Genomic DNA, 24,854 nt, shown 5'->3' with positions numbered 1-24,854 from the left:
ATTCATTCCATGTTTAAGTATTTGTATATACCAAATCAGCATTACGATTGGTAGCAAACAAAACAACATCAGAAATTGTCAATGTGAGATTATCATTTAAAAAACGATTCACTTAGATTGGATATGCAACCTAAAATAATTTCAAAATATACATTTTGCTATGTATAGATAAAACTACCATTTAAAGTAATACCATACGCTTTGTATAGGCAAGAAATAAATATTTATCAACGTATTATGGCAAATATAATTACTTACTAATTTAAGTTGCTTAAAAATATTTTTCAAATTATAAACTACACTCTACAGAATACTTGAACATTAAGACATGTCATGTAAAAAGAAACAATTGAATAAACAAACTAAATATATCTTATTAATATACATATATAATATTAAATATGTATACAGATAATTAACTATTTTGCTTGTATGCAAAAACTATTATTCAATATGAATGAATCAGGTCATCGTAATTTACAATCGCTTAAATAAAAAAATTTATTTGTAGAAAACCTATTGATTTAAAATTTAATTATGAAAACATAAAACTTCTTTGATAAATAAATTTGTGGTCCTGAAAAGGACCGATTTGTTTTCATTATTTTTACTTAAGCAAAGCTCAACTTAAGCGCGCTCATACGAATATCTGGCCAATTGGATGTCCTTGGGCATAATAGTGACACGCTTGGCATGGATAGCACACAAGTTTGTGTCTTCGAAGAGGCAACCAGGTAGGCTTCACTAGCTTCCTGCAAAGCCATTACAGCAGAGCTTTGGAAACGTAGATCGGTCTTAAAGTCCTGAGCAATTTCACGTACTAAACGCTGGAACGGGAGCTTGCAGAATGAGCAACTCAGTGCTCTTCTGATACCGACGGATTTCACGAAGACAGTTCAGGGCGATAACGATGAGGCTTCTTCACACCACCGGTGGCTGGAGCACTCTTACGTGCCTTGGTAGCCAGCTGCTTGCGAGGCGCCTTGCCTCCGGTCGATTTACGAGCTGTCTGCTTAGTACGAGCCATTTTTCCTTCACAATTTTTACTTTACACAGTCACTGTTGAAAACACAATAAGCGAGCAAGCGACTTGGTGCCTCATTTATATAGAAAATGGTGGTGGGTTAGAAGAGAGCGAAACATTCGCTCTCGCTGACGTTCGTTTACGAGGGTAGTGTGCGAGCAGGATGCAAGTGCTGCTCACTCCTCTTGTTTTCCTCTCTTTGGTATAAATAGAAGCGATTGGCTCAGTTAAAGCATTAGTGTCTTTGTGACTTTCGTGCAGTGAAAACCAAAAAACTAAAAGTGAAAAATGACTGGTCGCGGTAAAGGTGGCAAAGGCTTGGGTAAAGGCGGCGCCAAGCGTCATCAAAGTGTTGCGTGATAACATCCAGGGCATCACGAAGCCAGCTATCCGCCGTTTAGCTCGCCGTGGCGGTGTGAGCGCATCTCTGGTCTTATTTATGAAGAAACTCGTGGTGTGCTGAAGGTTTTCTTGGAAAATGTTATCCGTGATGCTGTCACATACACCGAACACGCCAAGAGGAAGACAGTCACAGCCATGGATGTTGTCTATGCTCTGAAGACAAGGCCACTCTGTACGGTTTTGGCGGCTAGAAACCTTTACTACGAAATACAAACAATCATACCAATCGGTCCTTTCAGGACCACCAAAACATACTTCAAAGAGAAAAATTACTCAATTAAATTTATATTTTATTTTCATTTGATTTAATAAAAAAAAAATTTATTCTTGAATTTAAAAAAAAAAAGAAGACGTAGTATAACAACACGCGGTGTTCCCAAGCGGTCCCCATCTAAGTACTAACCGCGCCCGACGCTGCTTAATTTCGGTGATCGGACGAGAACCGATGTATTCAACGTGGTATGGTCGTTGGCGAGTTCACTACGACTAAAGATTACTTTAGTTTCACTTAAATTCATGAAAAAATGTTAATAATAGTGTATGTAAAAGAATCTGTTCTTGGATTTATTTATTTATTTAACGAAACTGTACTATTTTTTACTGACCTCTGATGCCAGTAACATTATGTCTTGCAATGTGTACTTTTCCATTGCCTCAGGTAGAATTGAATGTATACACAGGTACGAAATGAAAATGGTACCCCAGCCGCAATATATTAATTACTACGATACTGTACTAAGAATTTTCTACACCGCTTATTAAAACAATAGGATACTCAATTCAAAATCAGTCTCTTTTTCGAAAATTTGGTCGTCCTGAAAAGGACGTTGGGTTTTGGTTGATTTATGTACACGATATTAGTTGCTTGTAATTTATGCCTTCTTCTCGGTCTTCTTGGGCAAAAGCACTGCCTGGATATTAGGCAAAACACCGCCCTGGGCAATGGTGACGCCAGAAAGAAGTTTGTTCAACTCCTCGTCGTTGCGGATGGCCAGTTGCAGATGACGGGGATAATCCTAGTTTTCTTGTTGTCGCGCTGCATTACCAGCCAACTCCAAGACTTCAGCGGCCAATACTCCAACGGCAGCCAAGTACACAGGAGCGCCGGCACCAACACGCTCGGCATAGTTGCTTGCCTTGCGAAGCAGACGGTGAATACGGCCAACGGGAACTGAAGACCAGCGCGGTTGGAACGCGACTTTGCCTTTCCTTCACTTTTCCACCTTTACCACGACCAGACATTTTTCTATACTATATTTTTTATTCACTGTTTCTGCAAACACACAAATATCGAATGTTGCTGGCAGCCTCAAGTGTTGCTACATTTATACTTTTCCAGTTACCTACTTGCTCAGTTAGGGATGACAGCTGGCAGCTGACAAACCAGTTTCTCAACATGAAAGCGTTGCTATAACAAAAGTATAAATGTGAAGCACATCAGCGTGGTAGTTAACATTTTGTGAAGTGAATTTAAAGTGAATACTAAGTGAAAATATGCCCCTAAGACTAGTGGAAGGCAGCCAAAAAGGCTGGCAGGCTCAGAACATTACCAAGAACGATAAGAAGAAGAAGCGCAAGAGGAAGGAAAGCTATGCCATCTACATTTACAAAGTGCTCAAGCAGGTCCATCCGACACTGGCATCTCATCCAAGGCAATGAGTATCATGAACAGCTTTGTGAACGACATTTTGAGCGCATTGCTGCCGAGGCTCCCGTTTGGCCCACTACAACAAGCGCTCCACCATCACCAGTCGGGAAATCAAACCGCTGTCCGCCTTTTGCTGCCCGGAGAATTGGCCAAGCACGCTGTCAGTGAGGAACAAGGCTGTCACCAAGTATACAAGCTCTAAGTAAATTTCATTGGAAATTTTATTGCAACCTAAACTAAAAGGCCCTTTTCAGGGCCACAAATTATGCGCAAAGAATTTAAATTTTCGATATTAAATCATTAAAATAATATATCTACCGTTAAGGATAATGGTTGAATTTTGATCAACTCGCACCTAATAAATAAGTAGACATGTAGAATTATTGTATTATTTTGTTTTTATTTGTATTAGCTTTTATTTATTTAACGTCGACTAAAACCAGTCGACGGACAGTAAAGTAATTAAAACAAAATTTAAAAATAAAAATTAAATAATTAAAATGAACAGTTAAATTATAAGACTTATACTCGATTTAATATATTGACTTAATATTTAAAAATTTACCTAAAACATTGTGAATCATCTATTCTTTAATTCTATAGCGATATTAAAGCATCTTCAGGCTTAGAATTTGAATTAGTATTTGAAGTTTCGTTGCAGAAATACAAATTGTGAATAAGTTATTCTGTTCTGTCATTGTTTTCTTCGCTTGACACAACACATATAAATACATTATTTGAAAATTTCTTCTCTTTAGAATAAGTTTTGTAGCCCTGAAAGGGCTTTGATAAAAACAAATCTCATAACTTTGAAATTTGCACTAATAGTCTTAGGGCTCTTATTTCTTGGCTGCTTTTGGCTTCTTGACAGCAGAACAGCTTTCTTTAACTGAAGCCGACGCTTTTAGCCTTAAGGCAGGCTTACACTTGTGGTCTTGGGCTGGTGCCTTTGGCTTTGCTGCACTCGACTTGGCCTTTGCTTTGTAGGTTTCCTTGACGGTACCAGTTTTCTTCATCCTTAGCCTTGGCCTTCTCCGCTTTCTTTTTCTCAGCGGTCTTTTTGGTTGCTACAGCTACAGCCTTTGATGATTTCTTATCAGCGGATCAGTTGCTCTTGGGGCTAGCAGTTTTCTTCTTCTTAGCTGCTGCTGATGCAGTTGTGGCAGCCACCTTCTTAGTTTTCTTCTCTACAGAGGATGCGGCAGCTTTGGCTTGGGCTCTTTTTTGGCAGATGCAGACAATTTAAATGAACCAGATGCTGCCTTTTGCTTGGATCAGTTTTCCATTGGCAACCGCATTCTTCAAGTACTTCTTGATGAATGGTGCTAGCTTCTGGGCATCGCATTTGTATGTGGCACTGATATATTTCTTGATTGCCATGAGCGATGAACCACCACGTTCCTTCAAGTTCAGGATCGATGCGTCCACCATTATCTGAGTTGGAGGATGTAATGGTGGAGCTGTCGTCTTTTTTGCCTTCGATGCGGATGCTGTTGCCGCCTTTTGGTGGCCACCTTCTTCTGCTGCGGCTGGTGGTGCTGCCACAGGGGATGCGGATGCTGCAACTACGGACTCGACATTGTTCACCTTATTTTTCACAGTATTTCACAGTATAAAACGTTTTAACTCTTAAAATTTAACCAAACGATTTTCATTTCATTTCATTTCATTTATTAGTCGAATATTATAGGGAGTTACATATTTGTACCTATTCTACTGTACAGTCTTGGTGACAAATTCAAGCTTACTTATATTATTATTGTTACATTTGCCTTGCGCTTGCTTATCAGGCGAGATCTATTATTAATTGTTGTTTAGAGTATTAGTCTTAATTTGATATGTTATATTTTATAGTTTTGGTAACTGCAGTAATTATGTTACTTATTTTAGGAAGGCTCAGGTGAGTAAAAACCTAAATCACATTATTGTTTTGTTTTGTGTATGTTTTTCTTAATACTAAATAACTATTATAACTAACTAAGGCTGTTACTAATTAGTTAACTAGATAGGATAGGATAAGATAGATAGAAATACAGTATAATATTTACAAAGAAAAGGAAGGAAAATGGAAAGTAAGCGCCAAATTATTAATGAGCATTATATTGACTTATATTGAAAGATAATCCATCAGTCGGGTCTATGGGTTGAGTTTTCTATGGTAAAAGATTAGTTGTCTGAGTCAAAGATGCCCTTTTCTTTTGGTGACTAATGTGGTTGATAGTGATGTGATCCACTAAATACTCAAATGGTATTCGGATCTGTTCTACACTTTCTAAGATATGTGGATTTCTACTGTGTTGATTTAGGTCAACAAACTTTTCAATTATCCTAAAGAGAAGGGTATCTAATCGTTTAGTCTTGGTGGTCTTGTAAAGGTTATAGTTTGAGATATAACGACGTGTTAGTGGGTTGTAGGAAGAGCTTCCCAGTGCCTGCCTCAAAATGCGCCTTTCAAAAAGACGCATTATTTCCATTTGACTGGATTTGATATTAAACCAGCTTATGTGACCATGGATTAGAATGGGTTGAATTAGCTTCTTATATGCAAGTGAGCGTAATTTACACATTTCTATGCTACTGGGAGATGGGCTTAGGCTTAAGGGCCTGAATATGTATATTTGTTGCAGTTGAATCTTGGCCTTCTTGAGGGTATGTTCAACATGTGGCTTGAAATTTAGTTTGTCATCATATATGACTCTAAGTATTTCAATTGGTTATTTATTTGGATTGGTGTGTTCCCATTGACATATAATTTTGGTTGGAATGCTCTGGCATTTCTGTATACATCCCTGGTTCTGGGCCCACGAAATATACAGCCTTCGCATTTATTACTATTTAATTTTAATCGCCATTTGAAGAAGTAGTGACACAACTGGTCAAGATAACTATTGAGATCCATTTCCATCCATGCACCTGAGGATAGCAGAAGAATATCATCAGCGTAAACTAGCGGCTGTATGCGTGCTGTTGACGTTGAGTTAGGGTCTTGTTGAAAGTTTGGCATATCTGCGAGATAAATGTTATATAGAATTGGTGCTAATAGTGACCCTTGAGGGACACCTGCTGCTATTTCTCGAGTGAGAGATCTCAATGCCATCTGGGGTGACATAAAGGCGTGAAGTAAGGTAGTTATGTATAATACGTGTAGTATTGGGGTTGAACTGAAATATATTATTCATTTTGTAAATTAACCCTTTTTTCCAGACTGTGTCAAAAGCTTTCTCGAAGTCGAGGCACAAGCAATTGTGGCCCGCTTTCTGGATAAGTTACTGAATATGAATTTGTTAGCTACTGCTAAGGAATGGCTAATAGATAGGCTATCTCTGAAGCCAAACTGATAGGGTTTAAGTATCTGATGGGACTCAATATGCTTTTTAATTTGTTCCATTAACATTTTTTCGAATAAAGACTAATTGCAGAAAGTATTGATATGGGTCTGTACCCTGAAGGGATTGGGGTTAGCTTTGGCTTAGGAATTGGAATGACTTTACTGCGTTTCCAGCTGATAGGGAAATAACTAGCGTTAAAGCAATGATTAAACAGAATGGCTAAGTGCTTAAGCACTGGCATATTGAAATGCTTTAGAAGGTAGTTGCTACTACCATCAGGGCCCATGTCTTTTTACTGTTTTGAAACTTATCCATTCTAAGAGCTGCTTGGCGTTTGTGAAACCAAGCTCTTCTGCACCTGGCCAATTGCCATCTGCTCTTCTAATTAAATCAAGTTCACAATGTACGAGGCCGACCCTGACGGTTGCTCGATAAAGTGTTTGACTTCTCGATTAACATGTTTTGTGTGCCGTTTAAGCACTCTGTTCAGGAAGACATGTTATCGTTCTGCTTATGGATTCGCTCAAACGACCATGCAAGTGCGTTTACTTTCTCAAATTTAGATTTTATTATGGAATGTCGATATCGATGCCACTGTGCTCAGCAACTGAAAGGCAGATATCGTGTTTAGAGGTTCATCTTTTGGTGGTATTGGTTGCGTTGCAGCGATTTAATGCTAATTTTGCTCAGGTGTATGCGTTTTAAGCTTTTCTCAATGTGGTTAAGTTCACTGACTTGAATTTGAGAATTTATTTGATAAGTCATATCGTAAATGAGATTACGCAATTCCTCTTTTCTGTTTCAGACAGAGAATTGGTGTCTAAAGAGATCTCCTAAGATATCGCTTCTGCTTAATGAGCTCCAGACAGTGTCTGCTAAGTTGAGCTCTACTATTTGGCTTAGACGGACTTATCGTTATTTTGGGTATAGCATTGGGGAATCGAGTGCTCTGTTTAATGCAACGTTTAGGTTGTTTACATGAACATCGATATCGGTGGGTCTCAGGTTAGATGAATTGGTTATCGGCGCTAGATTCCTAACAAATTGCATTCCAAGCTAGGGTATTGATCTTATTGAAATTGTACTATTTTTGGACTGCGGATAGCATACGGTATTCAAGCCTTAGCCTAGTGTAACGCCAAAATGATCTGATGGAAAATCATTTGTGACTTCACAATATTCGTCTATGTCAATGGGAAGTTCGACAGAGTGTATGATATAATCTATTGAGGATGGGTTATTGTGATTGTTTGGACGACTAGGTTCTCTTGTTGGGCGGAGAACAAAGCTAGGTTGTTCCAAAAGCCAGTTGTAGAGGTTTCACCATTGCGGTTAAGGTGGGCAGGGTTATGAATGGGACATGCCAACTGGGGTGTTTGGCGTTTAAGTCACAGCCTATTATAATATGACCACCATTCTGTATTCAGGTTAATGAATCTGAAATGGTTTTTAGGTCAACTATCTGAAGGGGATCATTGGGTCGCATAGAGTGATACCAATGCAGTTTCGATTATGTCTATTTGCGTCAATGTGATAGTTTTATGGCTACTGCTTCAATAAAGCGTAGGGTCCTATTTTAATGCGTTCGAACTTAATACCGTTCTTAATGCATATTGCGACGGACATACCATACTCTCTCGAGTCTTGGCGTTGCGCAAAACTGTTTGTGTAGCTCGTTCTTGTTGCCTTATGAATTGATAGTGCTTCAAGTTAATGGAATGTTTACTTGACAGTTTCTGTTCTGCAATAAGCATTACGTCTGGTCTGTGCTTGTTTAAGAAGAGGTCTAACTCGTATCTCTTGTTTAGAGAGATAAGGGAGTTCACATTTTGAAAAATACATTTCAGGGAGGTCATTAGTTCTGAGATATTTGAATGAAGAAGTCAAGCAGTAGTGCTTGCTTCATCTTCGTTGAATCTTCTTTATTTTGTAGCCCTTGAGTGGGGTATTTCCTTATTACATTCTGCTCAATTTCAACGCAGGATAAGAGATCTTTTCCAAAGATATCCGAGCTATCTTTGTTGAGATCCTCTATGGTAATTGTCGCCCTTTGCTGAGCTTGGGGCTTAGGGGCGAGTTTCTCTGCCATATGGTTGCGAAGAGCCGGATTGCTGATCACAACGTTTTAGGGGCTGAGACTGTCCCTGAGAGGGGGATGAGTGCTTTTGTTCAGGATGCTTGACAGGGAAGCAAAGGGAGTGCTGCTGTCTATTTTCTAGAGGCTACAGATTTTGCTTTGGAAATAGCTTTAGCTGCTTTTTTGGTCAAAGTTTGCGCTTCTGATTAATTTTTCAGCAACCTGAATACGGATAGGGCATATTTTAGCATTTGCTGTATGTTGTCCTTGCAGTTAACGCATTGCGTTTTATTATATTCAGAAGGAGGCTCAGTTTTGAAATGCTGCATTTCCTGGAGTATGGTCTGCAGTGCATTTAATGCAGCGGTATTGCATTTTGCAATTGCTAGCTACATGGCCAAATCTTTGACAGTTGTGGCATTGGGTAACGTTACTTTTGCTCTTTTTAAAAGATTCAAATTTCACCTTGCAGTTAAGTAAGGTGTTAATTTTAAGAACTTCCGTGCTTTTGCTAGATTTTTCAATCTGAACATGCCAGAAGCTTTTCTTAAATTCTTTTACTATCAGAATTTTTATTTCTGGACATTTCTCTTGAATGGCTATTTTGACCTCTTCTTTGCTATAAATGGTCTGGGGCAACTTTTTTAATATCAGAGTTAGTGGCTTGAGTTCTTTAGGAGTATATGAGTAGTAACTTATTTTGTTGCTATCTAACATTAATTTTGCCTTTAGGAAGTCTTCCAATGTGAAAACTTTTATATGTGTCATATTTTTGTTAACAATATTGAGGGTAAAATGCTCATTAACAATTTGGCGCAACTTACCTGCCAGTTCCTTTGGGTTGGTGTTATATTCAGCGATAATCGGGACGTCCTTCTTCTTTGCCGTTTTCGGTGTCTTTGGTGTTGATGGTGTTCCTCCGTTGATTTCTGTTGTCGACTTTGGTGGTGTTGGTTCCTTGGATATCGTCTTCTTGTTGATGGCAATGGGATCGACGTCCATTTCGTTGGCCTCTGCGTGTTTTTGTAGTTTTACTTTCACGGCTAGCAGCTCTTGAGCGTAATTCCTCTAGTTCGTCCATAATTTTGCGGTATGTTTCCAAATCTAAATACACACCTGGGGCATCTTCTTCGTCATCAGCGTTGGTCGCTGTGTCGTCTGAGCTTGTATATTCGTCGTAGCTCAGTGAGGAAGAGCGGCTTCGTTTATCGCACACACTTTCATCATTACTATTTGTGTCTACAGCACGTTTGCTACCCGCACATGCCATTGTCTTTTTCTTTTTTTTTATTTTTCGTATTATCGACTTTCTCACTTTACGACACAGAACTCTGTCACTTTTCTTCACTATGAGTAATTTTCTTGTGTCCATATCACAAATCACTCGTTAGGATTGCCGGTTTTTTCACACTGTTTCTCACTGTCAATAATGTTTATGTTAGAACACAGGGGATGCGGATGCTGCAACTGCGGACTCCGACATTGTTCACCTTATTTTTCACAGTATTTCACAGTATAAAACGTTTTAACTCTTAAAATTTAACCAAACGATTTTTCATTTCATTTCATTTATTAGTCGAATATTATAGGGAGTTACATATTTGTACCTATTCTACTGTACAGTCTTGGTGACAAATTCAAGCTTACTTGTATTATTATTGTTACATTTTGCCTTGCGCTTCAAGCTTATCCAGGCGAGAGATCTATTATTAATTGTTGTTTAGAGTATTAGTCTTAATTTGATATGTTATATTTTATAGTTTTGGTAACTGCAGTAATTATGTTACTTATTTTAGGAAGGCTCAGGTGAGTAAAACCTAAATCACATTATTGTTTTGTTTTTGTGTATGTTTTTCTTAATACTAAATAACTATTATAACTAACTAAGGCTACGTTACTAATTAGTTAACTAGATAGGATAGGATAAGATAGATAGAAATACAGTATGATATTTACAAAGGAAGGAAAATGGAAAGTAAGTTGCGCCAAATTATTAATGAGCATTATATTGACTTATATTGAAAGATAATCCATCAGTCGGGTCTATGGAATTGAGTTTTCTATGGTAAAAGATTAGGTTATTGTCTGAGTCAAAGATTATACCCTTTTCTTTGACGTGACTAATGTGGTTGATAGTGATGTGATCCACTAAATACTCAAATGGTATTCGGATCTGTTCTACACTTTCTAAGATATGTGGATTTCTACTGTGTTGATTTAGGTCAACAAACTTTTTAATTATCCTAAAGAGTAGGGTATCTAATCGTTTAGTCTTGGTGGTCTTGTAAAGGTTATAGCTTGAGATATAACGACGTGTTAGTGGGTTGTAGGAAGAGCTTCCCAGTGCCTGCCTCAAAATGCGCCTTTCAAAAAGACGCATTATTTCCATTTGACTGGATTGACTGACCATGGATTAGAATGGGTTGAATTAGCTTCTTATATGCAAGTGAGCGTAATTTACACATTTCTATGCTACTGGGAGATGGGCTAAGGCTTAATATGTGGTATATTTGTTGCAGTTGAATCTTGGCCTTCTTGAGGGTATGTTCAACATGTGGCTTGAAATTTAGTTTGTCATCATATATGACTCCTTGGTATTTCAATTGGTTGTTAATTTGGATTGGTGTGTTCCCATTAACATATAAATTTGGTTGGAATGCTCTGGCATTTTTGTATACATCCGTGGTTCTGGGCCCACGAAATACACAGCCTTCGCATTTATTAGTATTTAATTTTAATCGCCATTTGAAGAAGTAGTGACACAATTGGTCAAGATAAGAGATAGGAGATAAGAGATCCATTTCTGCACTTGCTATCCATGCACCAGAGGATAGCAAAAGAATATCATCAGCGTAAACTAGCGGCTGTATGCGTGCTGTTGACGTTGAGTTAGGGTCTTGTTGAAAGTTTGGCATGTCTGCGAGATAAATGTTATATAGAATTGGTGCTAATATTGATCCTTGAGGGACACCTGTTGTTATTTCTCGAGTGAGAGATCTTTCAATGCCATGTGGGCAATTGACGTAAAAGGAGCGTGAAGTTAGGTAGTTATGTATATTACGTGTAGTATTGGGGTTGAACTGAAATATATTATTCATTTTGTAAATTAACCCGTTTTTCCAGACTGTGTCAAAAGCTTTCTCGAAGTCGAGCACACGCAATTGTGGCCCTTTCTGGATAAGTTACTGAATATGAATTTGTTAGCTACTGCTAAGGAATGGCTAATGGATAGGCTATCTCTGAAGCCAAACTGATAGGGTTTAAGTATCTGATGGGACTCAATATGCTTTTAATTTGTTCCATTAACATTTTTTCGAATAAAAGACTAATTGCAGAAAGTATTGATATGGGTCTGTACCCCTGAAGGGATTGGGGGTTAGCTTTTGGCTTAGGAATTGGAATGACTTTACTGCGTTTCCAGCTGATAGGGAAATAACTAGCGTTAAAGCAATGATTAAACAGAATGGCTAAGTGCTTAAGCACTGGCATATTGAAATGCTTTAGAAGGTAGTTGCTACTACCATCAGGGCCCATTGTCTTTTTACTGTTTTTGAAACTTATCCATTCTAAGACCTGCTTGGCGTTTGTGAAACCAAGCTCTTCTGCACCTGGCCAATTGCCATCTGCTCTTCTAATTGAGTCGAAGTTCACAATGTACGAGGTCGACCCTGACGGTTGCTCGATAAAGTGTTTGACTTCTCGATTAACATGTTTTGTGTGCCGTTTAAGCACTCTGTTCAGGGAAGACATATTATCGTTCTGCTTATGGATTCGCTCAAAAGACCATGCAAGTGCGTTTACTTTCTCAAATTTAGATTTTATTATGGGGGGAATGTCGATATCGATGCCACTGTGCTCAGCAACTGAAAGGCAGATATCGTGTTTAAGGGGTTCATCTTTTTGGTGGTATTGGTTGCTGCGTTGCAGCGATTTAATGCTAATTTTGCTTAGGTGTATGCGTTTTAAGCTTTTCTCAATGTGGTTAAGTTCACTGGCTTGAATTTAAGAATTTATTTGATAAGTCATATCGTAAATGAGATTACGCAATTCCTCTTTTCTGTTTCAGACAGAGAGAATTGGTGTCTAAAGAGATATCTCCTATTGGCGTAGACGGACTTATCGTTATTTTGGGTATAGCATTGGGGGAATCGAGTGCTCTGTTTAATGCAACGTTTAGGTTGTTTACATGAACATCGATATCGGTGGGTCTCAGGTTAGATGAATTGGTTATCGGCGCTAGATTTCCTAACAGAATTGCATTCCAAGCTAGGGTATTGATCTTATTGAAATTGTGTACTATTTTTGGACTAGCGGATAGCATACGGTATTCGCCAAGCCTAAGCCTAAGTGTAACGCCAAAATGATCTGAAGGAAAATCATTTGTGACTTCACAATATTCGTCTATGTCAATGGGAAGTTCGACAGAGTGTATGATATAATCTATTGAGGATGGGTTATTGTGATTGTTTGGACGACTAGGTTCTCTTGTTGGGCGGAGAACAAAGCTAGGTTGTTCCAAAAGCCAGTTGTAGAGGTTTCACCATTGCGGTTAAGGTGGGCAGGGTTATGAATGGGACATGCCAACTGGGGTGTTTGGCGTTTAAGTCACAGCCTATTATAATATGACCACCATTCTGTATTCGGGTTAATGAATCTGAAATGGTTTTTAGGTCAACTATCTGAAGGGGATCATTGGGTCGCTTATAGAGTGATACCGCAATGCAGTTTCGATTATTTCTATTTGCATCAATGTGTGATAGTTTTATGGCTACAGCTTCAATAAAGCGTAGGGGTCCTATTTTAATGCGTTCGAACTTAATACCGTTCTTAATGCATATTGCGACGGACATACCATACTCTCTCGAGTCTTGGCGTTGCGCAAAAACTGTTTGTGTAGCTCGTTCTTGTTGCCTTATGAATTGATAGTGCTTCAAGTTAATGGAATGTTTACTTGACAGTTTCTGTTCTGCAATAAGCATTACGTCTGGTCTGTGCTTGTTTAAGAAGAGGTCTAACTCGTATCTCTTGTTTAGAGAGAAGGAGTTCACATTTTGAAAAATACATTTCAGGGAGGTCATTAGTTCTGAGCTATTTGAATGAAGAAGTCAAGCAGTAGTGCTTGCTTCATCTTCGTTGAATCTTCTTTATTTTGAAGCCCTTGAGTGGGGTATTATCTAATTACATTCTGCATAATTTCAACGGAGGATAAGAGAACTCTTCCAAAGATATCCGGCTGTCTTTGTTGATATCCTCTATGGTAATTGTCGCCCTTTGCTGAGCTTGGGGCTTAGGGGCGAGTTTCTCTGCCATATGGTTGCGAAGAGCCGGATTGCTGATCACAACGTTTTTAGGGAGCTGAGACTGTCCCTGAGAGGGGGGATGAGTGCTTTTGTTCAGGATGCTTGAACAGGGAAGCAAAGGGAGTGCTGCTGTCTATTTTTCTAGAGGCTACAGATTTTGCTTTGGAAATAGCTTTAGCTGCTTTTTGGTCAGAAGTTTTGCGCTTCTGATTAATTTTTTCGGCAACCTGAATACGGATAGGGCATATTTTAGCATTTGCTGTATGTTGTCCTTTGCAGTTAACGCTTTGCGTTTTATTATATTCAGAAGGAGGCTCAGTTTTTGAAATGCTGCATTTCCCTGGAGTATGGTCTGCAGTGCATTTAATGCAGCGGTATTGCATTTTGCAATTGCTAGCTACATGGCCAGATCTTTGACAGTTGTGGCATTGGGTAACGTTACTTTTGCTCTTTTTAAAAGATTCAATTTTCACCTTGCAGTTAAGTAAGGTGTTAATTTTAAGAACTTCCGTGCTTTTGCTAGATTTTTCAATCTGAACAAGCCAGAAGCTTTTCTTAAATTCTTTTACTGTCAGAATTTTTATTTCTGGACATTTCTCTTGAATGGCTATTTTGACCTCTTCTTTGCTATAAATGGTCTTGGGCAACTTTTTTAATATCAGAGTTAGGGGCTTGAGTTCTTTGGGAGTATAAGAGTAGTAACTGATCTTGTTGCTATCTAACATTAATTTTGCCTTTAGGATGTCTTTCAATGTGAAAACTTTTATATGTGTCATATTTTTGTTAACAATATTGAGGGTAAAATGCTCATTAATAATTTGGCGCAACTTACCTGCGAGTTCCTTTGGGTTGGTGTTATATACAGCGATAATCGGGACGTCCTTCTTCTTTGCCGTTTTTGGTGTCTTTGGTGTTGGTGGTGTTACTTCGTTGTTTTCTGTTGTCGACTTTGGTGGTGTTGGTTCCTTGGATATCGTCTTCTTATTGATGGCAATGGCCCGCCCGTTGCACTAGCTGTTGTGTCGCATGCCTCGTCAGCACCGACCGTGGGTCTCCGTGTGGTTGACGCATGCCTCGTCGGCACCGCCCGTTGTATAAGCTGGTGTGGCGCATGCTTCGTCGGCACCGCCCGTGGGTCTCCGTGTGGTCATCGTGTGGTTGACGCATGCCTCGTCGACATCGTCCGTTGCACTAGCTGGTGTGGAGCATGCTTCGTCGGCACCGCCCGTGGGTCTCCTTGTGGTCATCGTGTGGTTGACTCATGGCTCGTCGGCACCGCCCGTTTGTCTCCGTGTGGTCATCGTGTCATCATCGTGTGGTTGACGCATGCCTCGTCGGCACCGCCCGTTGCACCAGCTGGTGTGGCGCATGCCTCATCGGCACCGCCTGTGGGTCTCCTTGTGGTCATCGTGTGATTGACGCATGCCTCGTTGGCACAGTCCGTGGGTCTCCGTGTGGTCATCGTGTCATCATCGTGTGGTTGACGCATGCCTCGTCGACATCGTCCGTTGCTCTAGCTGGTGTGGCGCATGCCTCGTCGGCACCGCCTGTGGGTCTCCTTGTGGTCATCGTGTGGTTGGCGCATGCCTCGTCGGCACCGCCCGTTGTATTAGCTGGTGTGGCGCATGCCTCGTCGGCACCGCCCGTGGGTCTCCTTGTGGTCATCGTGTGGTTGACGCATGCCTCGTCGGCACCGGCCGTGGGTCTCCGTGTGGTCATCGTGTGGTTGACGCATGCCTCGTCGGCACCGCCCGTGGGTCTCCGTGTGGTTGACGCATGCCTCGTCGGCACCGCCCGTTTGTCTCCGTGTGGTCATCGTGTCATCATCGTGTGGTTGACGCATGCTTCGTCGGCACCGCCCGTGGGTCTCCTTGTGGTCATCGTGTGGTTGACGCATGCCTCGTCGGCACCGCCCGTGGGTCTCCGTGTGGTCATCGTGTGGTTGACGCATGCCTCGTCGGCACCGCCCGTGGGTCTCCGTGTGGTTGACGCATGCCTCGTCGGCACCGCCCGTTGTATTAGCTGGTGTGGCGCATGCCTCGTCGGCACCGCCCGTGGGTCTCCTTGTGGTCATCGTGTGGTTGACGCATGCCTCGTCGGTACCGCCAGTTGCACTAGCTGGTGTGGCGCATGCCTCATCGGCACCGCCCGTGGGTCTCATTGTGGTCATCGTGTGGTTGACGCATGCCTCGTCGGTACCGCCCGTGGGTCTCCGTGTGGTTGACTCATACCTCGTCGGCATCGTCCGTTGCACTAAATGGTGTGGAGCATGCTTCGTCGGCACAGCCCGTGGGTCTCCTTGTGGTCTCCGTGTGGTTGACTCATGCCTCGTCGGCACCGCCCGTGGGTCTCCGTGTGGTTGACGCATGCCTCGTCGGCACCGCCCGTTGTATTAGCTGGTGTGGCGCATGCCTCGTCGGCACCGCCCGTGGGTCTCCTTGTGGTCATCGTGTGGTTGACGCATGCCTCGTCGGCACCGACCGTGGGTCTCATTGTGGTCATCGTGTGGTTCACGCATGCCTCGTCGGCACCGCCCGTGGGTCTCCGTGTGGTTGACGCATGCCTCATCGGCACCGCCTGTTGTATTAGCTGGTGTGGCGCATGCCTCGTCGGCACCGCCCGTGGGTCTCCTTGTGGTCATCGTGTGGTTCACGCATGCCTCGTCGGCACCGCCCGTGGGTCTCCGTGTGGTTGACGCATGCCTCATCGGCACCGCCTGTTGTACTAGCTGGTGTGGCGCATGCTTCGTCGGCAACGCCCGTGGGTCTCCGTGTGGTTGACGCATGCCTCGTCGGCACCGCCCGTTGTATTAGCTGGTGTGGCGCATGCCTCGTTGGCACCGACCGTGGGTCTCCTTGTGGTCATCGTGTGGTTGTCGCATGCCTCGTCGGCACCGCCCGTTTGTCTCCGTGTGATCATTGTGTGGTTGACGCATGCCTCGTCGGCACCGCCCGTTGCACCAGCTGGTGTGGCGCATGCCTCATCGGCACCGACCGTGGGTCTCCTTGTGGTCATCGTGTGGTTGACGCATGCCTCGTCGGCACCGCCCGTTTCACTAGCTGGTGTGGCGCATGCCTCGTCGGCAACGCCCGTGGGTCTCCGTGTGGTTCACGCATGCCTCGTCGGCACCGTCCGTTGCTCTAGCTGGTGTGGCGCATGCTTCGTCGGCACCGCCCGTGGGTCTCCTTGTGGTCATCGTGTGGTTGACTCATGGCTCGTCGGCACCGCCCGTTTGTCTTCGTGTGGTCATCGTGTCGTCATCGTGTGGTTGACGCATGCCTCGTCGGCACCGCCCGTTTCACTAGCTGGTGTGGCGCATGCCTCGTCGGCAACGCCCGTGGGTCTCCGTGTGGTTCACGCATGCCTCGTCGGCACCGTCCGTTGCTCTAGCTGGTGTGGCGCATGCCTCGTCGGCACCGCCCGTGGGTCTTCTTGTGATCATCGTGTGGTTGACGCATGCCTCGTCGGCACCGCCTGTTGTACTAGCTGGGGTGGCGCATGCTTCGTCGGCACCGCCCGTGGGTCTCCGTGTGGTCATCGTGTGGTTCACGCATGCCTCGTCGGCACCGGCCGTTTGGGTCCGTGTGGTCATCGTGTCATCATCGTGTGGTTGACGCATGCCTCGTCGGCATCGTCCGTTGCACTAGCAGCTGTGGCGCATGCCTCGTCGGCACCGCCCGTGGGTCTTCTTTTTGGCTTAGGAATTGGAATGACTTTACTGCGTTTCCAGCTGATAGGGAAATAACTAGCGTTAAAGCAATGATTAAACAGAATGGCTAAGTGCTTAAGCACTGGCATATTGAAATGCTTTAGAAGGTAGTTGCTACTACCATCAGGGCCCATTGTCTTTTTACTGTTTTTGAAACTTATCCATTCTAAGAGCTGCTTGGCGTTTGTGAAACCAAGCTCTTCTGCACCTGGCCAATTGCCATCTGCTCTTCTAATTGAGTCGAAGTTCACAATGTACGAGGTCGACCCTGACGGTTGCTCGATAAAGTGTTTGACTTCTCGATTAACATGTTTTGTGTGCCGTTTAAGCACTCTGTTTAGGGAAGACATATTATCGTTCTGCTTATGGATTCGCTCAAAAGACCATGCAAGTGCGTTTACTTTTTCAAATTTAGATTTTATTATGGGGGGAATGTCGATATCGATGCCACTGTGCTCAGCAACTGAAAGGCAGATATCGTGTTTAAGGGGTTCATCTTTTTGGTGGTATTGGTTGCTGCGTTGCAGCGATTTAATGCTAATTTTGCTTAGGTGTATGCGTTTTAAGCTTTTCTCAATGTGGTTAAGTTCACTGGCTTGAATTTAAGAATTTATTTGATAAGTCATATCGTAAATGAGATTACGCAATTCCTCTTTTTCTGTTTCAGACAGAGAGAATTGGTGTCTAAAGAGATATCTCCTATTGGCGTAGACGGACTTATCGTTATTTTGGGTATAGCATTGGGGGAATCGAGTGCTCTGTTTAATGCAACGTTTAGGTTGTTTACATGAACATCGATATCGGTGGGTCTCAGGTTAGATGAATTGGTTATCGGCGCTAGATTTCCTAACAGAATTGCATTCCAAGCTAGGGTATTGATCTTATTGAAATTGTGTACTATTTTTGGACTAGCGGATAGCATACGGTATTCGCCAAGCCTAAGCCTAAGTGTAACGCCAAAATGATCTGAAGGAAAATCATTTGTGACTTCACAATATTCGTCTATGTCAATGGGAAGTTCGACAGAGTGTATGATATAATCTATTGAGGATGGGTTATTGTGATTGTTTGGACGACTAGGTTCTCTTGTTGGGCGGAGAACAAAGCTAGGTTGTTCCAAAAGCCAGTTGTAGAGGGTTTCACCATTGCGGTTAAGGTGGGCAGGGTTATGAATTGGGACATGCCAACTGGGGTGTTTGGCGTTTAAGTCACAGCCTATTATAATATGACCACCATTCTGTATTCGGGTTAATGAATATGAAATGGTTTTTAGGTCAACTATCTGAAGGGGATCATTGGGTCGCTTATAGAGTGATACCGCAATGCAGTTTCGATTATTTCTATTTGCATCAATGTGTGATAGTTTTATGGCTACAGCTTCAATAAAGCGTAGGGGTCCTATTTTAATGCGTTCGAACTTAATACCGTTCTTAATGCATATTGCGACGGACATACCATACTCTCTCGAGTCTTGGCGTTGCGCAAAACTGTTTGTGTAGCTCGTTCTTGTTGCCTTATGAATTGATAGTGCTTCAAGTTAATGGAATGTTTACTTGACAGTTTCTGTTCTGCAATAAGCATTACGTCTGGTCTGTGCTTGTTTAAGAAGAGGTCTAACTCGTATCTCTTGTTTAGAGATAAGGGAGTTCACATTTTGAAAAATACATTTCAGGAGGTCATTAGTTCTGAGCTATTTGAATGAAGAAGTCAAGCAGTAGTGCTTGCTTCATCTTCGTTGAATCTTCTTTATTTTGAAGCCCTTGAGTGGGGTATTATCTAATTACATTCTGCATAATTTCAACGGAGGATAAGAGAACTCTTCCAAAGATATCCGGCTGTCTTTGTTGAGATCCTCTATGGTAATTGTCGCCCTTTGCTGAGCTTGGGGCTTAGGGGCGAGTTTCTCTGCCATATGGTTGCGAAGAGCCGGATTGCTGATCACAACGTTTTTAGGGAGCTGAGACTGTCCCTGAGAGGGGGATGAGTGCTTTTGTTCAGGATGCTTGAACAGGGAAGCAAAGGGAGTGCTGCTGTCTATTTTTCTAGAGGCTACAGATTTTGCTTTGGAAATAGCTTTAGCTGCTTTTTGGTCAGAAGTTTTGCGCTTCTGATTAATTTTTTCGGCAACCTGAATACGGATAGGGCATATTTTAGCATTTGCTGTATGTTGTCCTTTGCAGTTAACGCATTGCGTTTTATTATATTCAGAAGGAGGCTCAGTTTTTGAAATGCTGCATTTCCCTGGAGTATGGTCTGCAGTGCATTTAATGCAGCGGTATTGCATTTTGCAATTGCTAGCTACATGGCCAGATCTTTGACAGTTGTGGCATTGGGTAACGTTACTTTTGCTCTTTTTAAAAGATTCAATTTTCACCTTGCAGTTAAGTAAGGCGTTAATTTTAAGAACTTCCGTGCTTTTGCTAGATTTTTCAATCTGAACAAGCCAGAAGCTTTTCTTAAATTCTTTTACTGTCAGAATTTTTTATTTCTGGACATTTCTCTTGAATGGCTATTTTGACCTCTTCTTTGCTATAAATGGTCTGGGGCAACTTTTTTTAATATCAGAGTTAGGGGCTTGAGTTCTTTGGGAGTATAAGAGTAGTAACTGATCTTGTTGCTATCTAACATTAATTTTGCCTTTAGGATGTCTTTCAATGTGAAAACTTTTATATGTGTCATATTTTTGTTAACAATATTGAGGGTAAAATGCTCATTAATAATTTGGCGCAAATTACCTGCGAGTTCCTTTGGGTTGGTGTTATATACAGCGATAATCGGGACGTCCTTCTTCTTTGCCGTTTTTGGTGTCTTTGGTGTTGGTGGTGTTACTTCGTTGTTTTCTGTTGTCGACTTTGGTGGTGTTGGTTCCTTAGATATCGTCTTCTTATTGATGGCAATGGCAAGCCCGTTGCACTAGCTGTTGTGTCGCATGCCTCGTCAGCACCGACCGTGGGTCTCCGTGTGGTTGACGCATGCCTCGTCGGCACCGCCCGTTGTATAAGCTGGTGTGGCGCATGCTTCGTCGGCACCGCCCGTGGGTCTCCGTGTGGTCATCGTGTGGTTGACGCATGCCTCGTCGGCATCGTCCGTTGCACTAGCTGGTGTGGCGCATGCTTCGTCGGCACCGCCCGTGGGTCTCCTTGTGGTCATCGTGTGGTTGACTCATGGCTCGTCGGCACCGCCCGTTTGTCTCCGTGTGGTCATCGTGTCATCATCGTGTGGTTGACGCATGCCTCGTCGGCTCCGCCCGTTGCACCAGCTGGTGTGGCGCATGCCTCATCGGCACCGCCTGTGGGTCTCCTAGTGGTCATCGTGTGATTGACGCATGCCTCGTTGGCACCGTCCGTGGGTCTCCGTGTGGTCATCGTGTCATCATCGTGTGGTTGACGCATGCCTCGTCGACATCGTCCGTTGCACTAGCTGGTGTGGCGCATGCCTCGTCGGCACCGCCTGTGGGTCTCCTTGTGGTCATCGTGTGGTTGGCGCATGCCTCGTCGGCACCGCCCGTTGTATTAGCTGGTGTGGCGCATGCCTCGTCGGCACCGCCCGTGGGTCTCATTGTGGTCATCGTGTGGTTGACGCATGCCTCGTCGGCACCGACCGTTGGTCTCCGTGTGGTCATCGTGGTTGACGCATGCCTCGTCGGCACCGCCCGTGGGTCTCCGTGTGGTTGACGCATGCCTCGTCGGCACCGCCCGTTTGTCTCCGTGTGGTCATCGTGTCATCATCGTGTGGTTGACGCATGCCTCGTAGGCACCGCCCGTGGGTCTCCGTGTGGTCATCGTGTGGTTCACGCATGCCTCGTCAGCACCGACCGTGGGTCTCCTTGTGGTCATCGTGTGGTTGACGCATGCCTCGTCGGCACCGCCCGTGGGTCTCCGTGTGGTCATCGTGTGGTTGACGCATGCCTCGTCGGCACCGCCCGTGGGTCTCCGTGTGGTCATCGTGTGGTTGACGCATGCCTCGTCGGCACCGCCCGTTGTATTAGCTGGTGTGGCGCATGCCTCGTCGGCACCGCCCGTGGGTCTCCTTGTGGTCATCGTGTGGTTGACGCATGCCTCGTCGGCACCGGCCGTGGGTCTCCGTGTGGTCATCGTGTGGTTGACGCATGCCTCGTCGGCACCGCCCGTGGGTCTCCGTGTGGTTGACGCATGCCTCGTCGGCACCGCCCGTGGGTCTCCTTGTGGTCATCGTGTTGTTGACGCATGCCTCGTCGGCACCGCCCGTTGTATTAGCTGGTGTGGCGCATGCCTCGTCGGCACCGCCCGTGGGTCTGCTTGTGATCATCGTGTGGTTGACGCATGCCTCGTCGGTACCGCCAGTTGCACTAGCTGGTGTGGCGCATGCCTCATCGGCACCGCCCGTGGGTCTCATTGTGGTCATCGTGTGGTTGACGCATGCCTCGTCGGTACCGCCCGTGGGTCTCCGTGTGGTTGACTCATACCTCGTCGGCATCGTCCGTTGCACTAAATGGTGTGGCGCATGCCTCATCGGCACCGACCGTGGGTCTCCTTGTGGTCATCGTGTGGTTCACGCATGCCTCGTTGGCACCGACCGTGGGTCTCCTTGTGGTCATCGTGTGGTTGTCGCATGCCTCATCGGCACCGACCGTGGGTCTCCTTGTGGTCATCGTGTGGTTGACGCATGCCTCGTCGGCACCGTCCGTTGCACTAGCTGGTGTGGCGCATGCTTCGTCGGCACCGCCCGTGGGTCTCCTTGTGGTCATCGTGTGGTTGACGCATGCCTCGTTGGCACCGACCGTGGGTCTCCTTGTGGTCATCGTGTGGTTGTCGCATGCCTCATCGGCACCGACCGTGGGTCTCCTTGTGGTCATCGTGTGGTTGACGCATGCCTCGTCGGCACCGCCCGTTGCACTAGCTGGTGTGGCGCATGCCTCGTCGGCAACGCCCGTGGGTCTCCGTGTGGTTCACGCATGCCTCGTCGGCACCGTCCATTGCACTAGCTGGTGTGGCGCATGCTTCGTCGGCACCGCCCGTGGGTCTCCTTGTGGTCATCGTGTGGTTGACTCATGGCTCGTCGGCACCGCCCGTTTGTCTTCGTGTGGTCATCGTGTCGTCATCGTGTGGTTGACGCATGCCTCGTCGGCAACGCCCGTTTGTCTCATTGTGGTCATCGTGGTTGACGCATGCCTCGTTGGCACCGTCCGTTGCACTAACAGCTGTGGCGCATGCCTCGTCGGCACCGCCCGTGGGTCTTCTTGTGATCATCGTGTGGTTGACGCATGCCTCGTCGGCACCGCCTGTTGTACTAGCTGGGGTGGCGCATGCTTCGTCGGCACCGCCTGTTGTACTAGCTGGTGTGGCGCATGCTTCGTCGGCACCGCCCGTGGGTCTCCGTGTTGTCATTGTGTGGTTGACGCATGCCTCGTCGGCACCGCCCGTTGCACCAGCTGGTGTGGCGCATGCCTCATCGGCACCGCCTGTGGGTCTCCTTGTGGTCATCGTGTGGTTGACGCATGCCTCGTCGGCACCGACCGTGGGTCTCCGTGTGGTCATCGTGTGGTTGACGCATGCCTCGTCGGCACCGCCTGTTGTACTAGCTGGTGTGGCGCATGCCTCGTCGGCACCGCCCGTTGCACTAGCTGGTGTGGCGCATGCCTCGTCGGCACCGCCTGTTGTACTAGCTGGTGTGGCGCATGCTTCGTCGGCACCGCCCGTGGGTCTCCTTGTGGTCATCGTGTGGTTGACGCATGCCTCGTCGGCACCGACCGTGGGTCTCCGTGTGGTCATCGTGTGGTTCACGCATGCCTCGTCGGCACCGGCCGTTTGGGTCCGTGTGGTCATCGTGTCATCATCGTGTGGTTGACGCATGCCTCGTCGGTACCGCCCGTGGGTCTCCTTGTGGTCATCGTGTGGTTGACGCTTGCCTCGTCGGAACCGTCCGTTGCACTAGCTGGTGTGGCGCATGCTTCGTCGGCACCGCCCGTGGGTCTCCGTGTGGTCATTGTGTGGTTGACGCATGCCTCGTCGGAACCGCCCGTTGCACTAGCTGGTGTGGCGCATGCCTCGTCGGCACCGCCTGTTGTACTAGCTGGTGTGGCGCATGCTTCGTCGGCACCGCCCGTGGGTCTCCGTGTGGTCATTGTGTGGTTGACGCATGCCTCGTCGGCACCGCCCGTTGCACCAGCTGGTGTGGCGCATGCCTCATCGGCACCGCCTGTGGGTCTCCTTGTGGTCATCGTGTGGTTGACGCATGCCTCGTCGGCACCGACCGTGGGTCTCCGTGTGGTCATCGTGTGGTTCACGCATGCCTCGTCGGCACCGGCCGTTTGGGTCCGTGTGGTCATCGTGTCATCATCGTGTGGTTGACGCATGCCTCGTCGGCACCGCCTGTTGTACTAGCTGGTGTGGCGCATGCTTCGTCGGCACCGCCCGTGGGTCTTCTTGTGATCATCGTGTGGTTCACGCATGCCTCGTCGGCACCGGCCGTTTGGGTCCGTGTGGTCATCGTGTCATCATCGTGTGGTTGACGCATGCCTCGTCGGCACCGCCTGTTGTACTAGCTGGTGTGGCGCATGCTTCGTCGGCACCGCCCGTGGGTCTTCTTGTGATCATCGTGTGGTTCACGCATGCCTCGTCGGCACCGGCCGTTTGGGTCCGTGTGGTCATCGTGTCATCATCGTGTGGTTGACGCATGCCTCGTCGGCACCGCCTGTTGTACTAGCTGGGGTGGCGCATGCTTCATCGGCACCGCCCGTGGGTCTCCGTGTGGTTCACTCATGCCTGGTCAGCATCGTCCGTTGCACTAGCTGGTGTGGCGCATGCTTCGTCGGCACCGCCCGTGGGTCTCCTTGTGGTCATCGTGTGGTTGACGCATGCTCGTCGGCACCGTCCGTTGCACTGGCAGCTGTGGCGCATGCCTCGTCGGCACCGCCTGTGGGTCTCCTTGTGGTCATCGTGTGGTTGACGCATGCTCGTCGGCACCGCCCGTTGCACTAGCTGGTGTGGCGAATGCCTCGTCGGCACCGCCCGTGGGTCTCCTTGTGGTCATCCTGTGGTTGTCGCTTGCCTCGTCGGAACCGTCCGTTGCACTAGCTGGTGTGGCGCATGCTTCGTCGGCACCGCCCGTGGGTCTCCGTGTGGTCATCCTGTGGTTGTCGCATGCCTCGTCGGCACCGCCCGTTGCACTAGCTGGTGTGGCGAATGCCTCGTCGGCACCGCCCGTGGGTCTCCTTGTGGTCATCCTGTGGTTGTCGCTTGCCTCGTCGGAACCGTCCGTTGCACTAGCTGGTGTGGCGCATGCTTCGTCGGCACCGCCCGTTTGTCTCCATGTGGTCATCGTGTCATCATCGTGTGGTTGACGCATGCCTCGTCGGCACCGCCCGTGGGTCTCCGTGTGGTCATC

General features: G+C 45.9%; 6 pseudogenes; 2 read left to right on the top strand and 4 right to left on the bottom strand.

Moving 5' to 3' along the window:
- Positions 1–627: 627 nt before the first annotated feature.
- Positions 628–1,074, bottom strand: LOC117782228 (annotated as a pseudogene).
- Positions 1,075–1,264: 190 nt separating this feature from the next.
- Positions 1,265–1,662, top strand: LOC117782231 (annotated as a pseudogene).
- A 119-nt stretch (positions 1,663–1,781) lies between these two features.
- On the bottom strand, positions 1,782–1,899 carry LOC117782419 (annotated as a pseudogene).
- A 359-nt stretch (positions 1,900–2,258) lies between these two features.
- Positions 2,259–2,683, bottom strand: LOC117782229 (annotated as a pseudogene).
- A 190-nt stretch (positions 2,684–2,873) lies between these two features.
- On the top strand, positions 2,874–3,337 carry LOC117782230 (annotated as a pseudogene).
- Positions 3,338–3,913: 576 nt separating this feature from the next.
- LOC117781268 lies at positions 3,914–9,750 on the bottom strand (annotated as a pseudogene).
- Positions 9,751–24,854: the final 15,104 nt, after the last annotated feature.

Source organism: Drosophila innubila, assembly GCF_004354385.1.
Source record: "Drosophila innubila isolate TH190305 chromosome 2L unlocalized genomic scaffold, UK_Dinn_1.0 4_B_2L, whole genome shotgun sequence".
In the NCBI taxonomy this organism is placed as follows: Eukaryota; Metazoa; Arthropoda; class Insecta; order Diptera; family Drosophilidae; genus Drosophila; species Drosophila innubila.
This window is presented reverse-complemented; position numbering and strand designations above follow the sequence as displayed.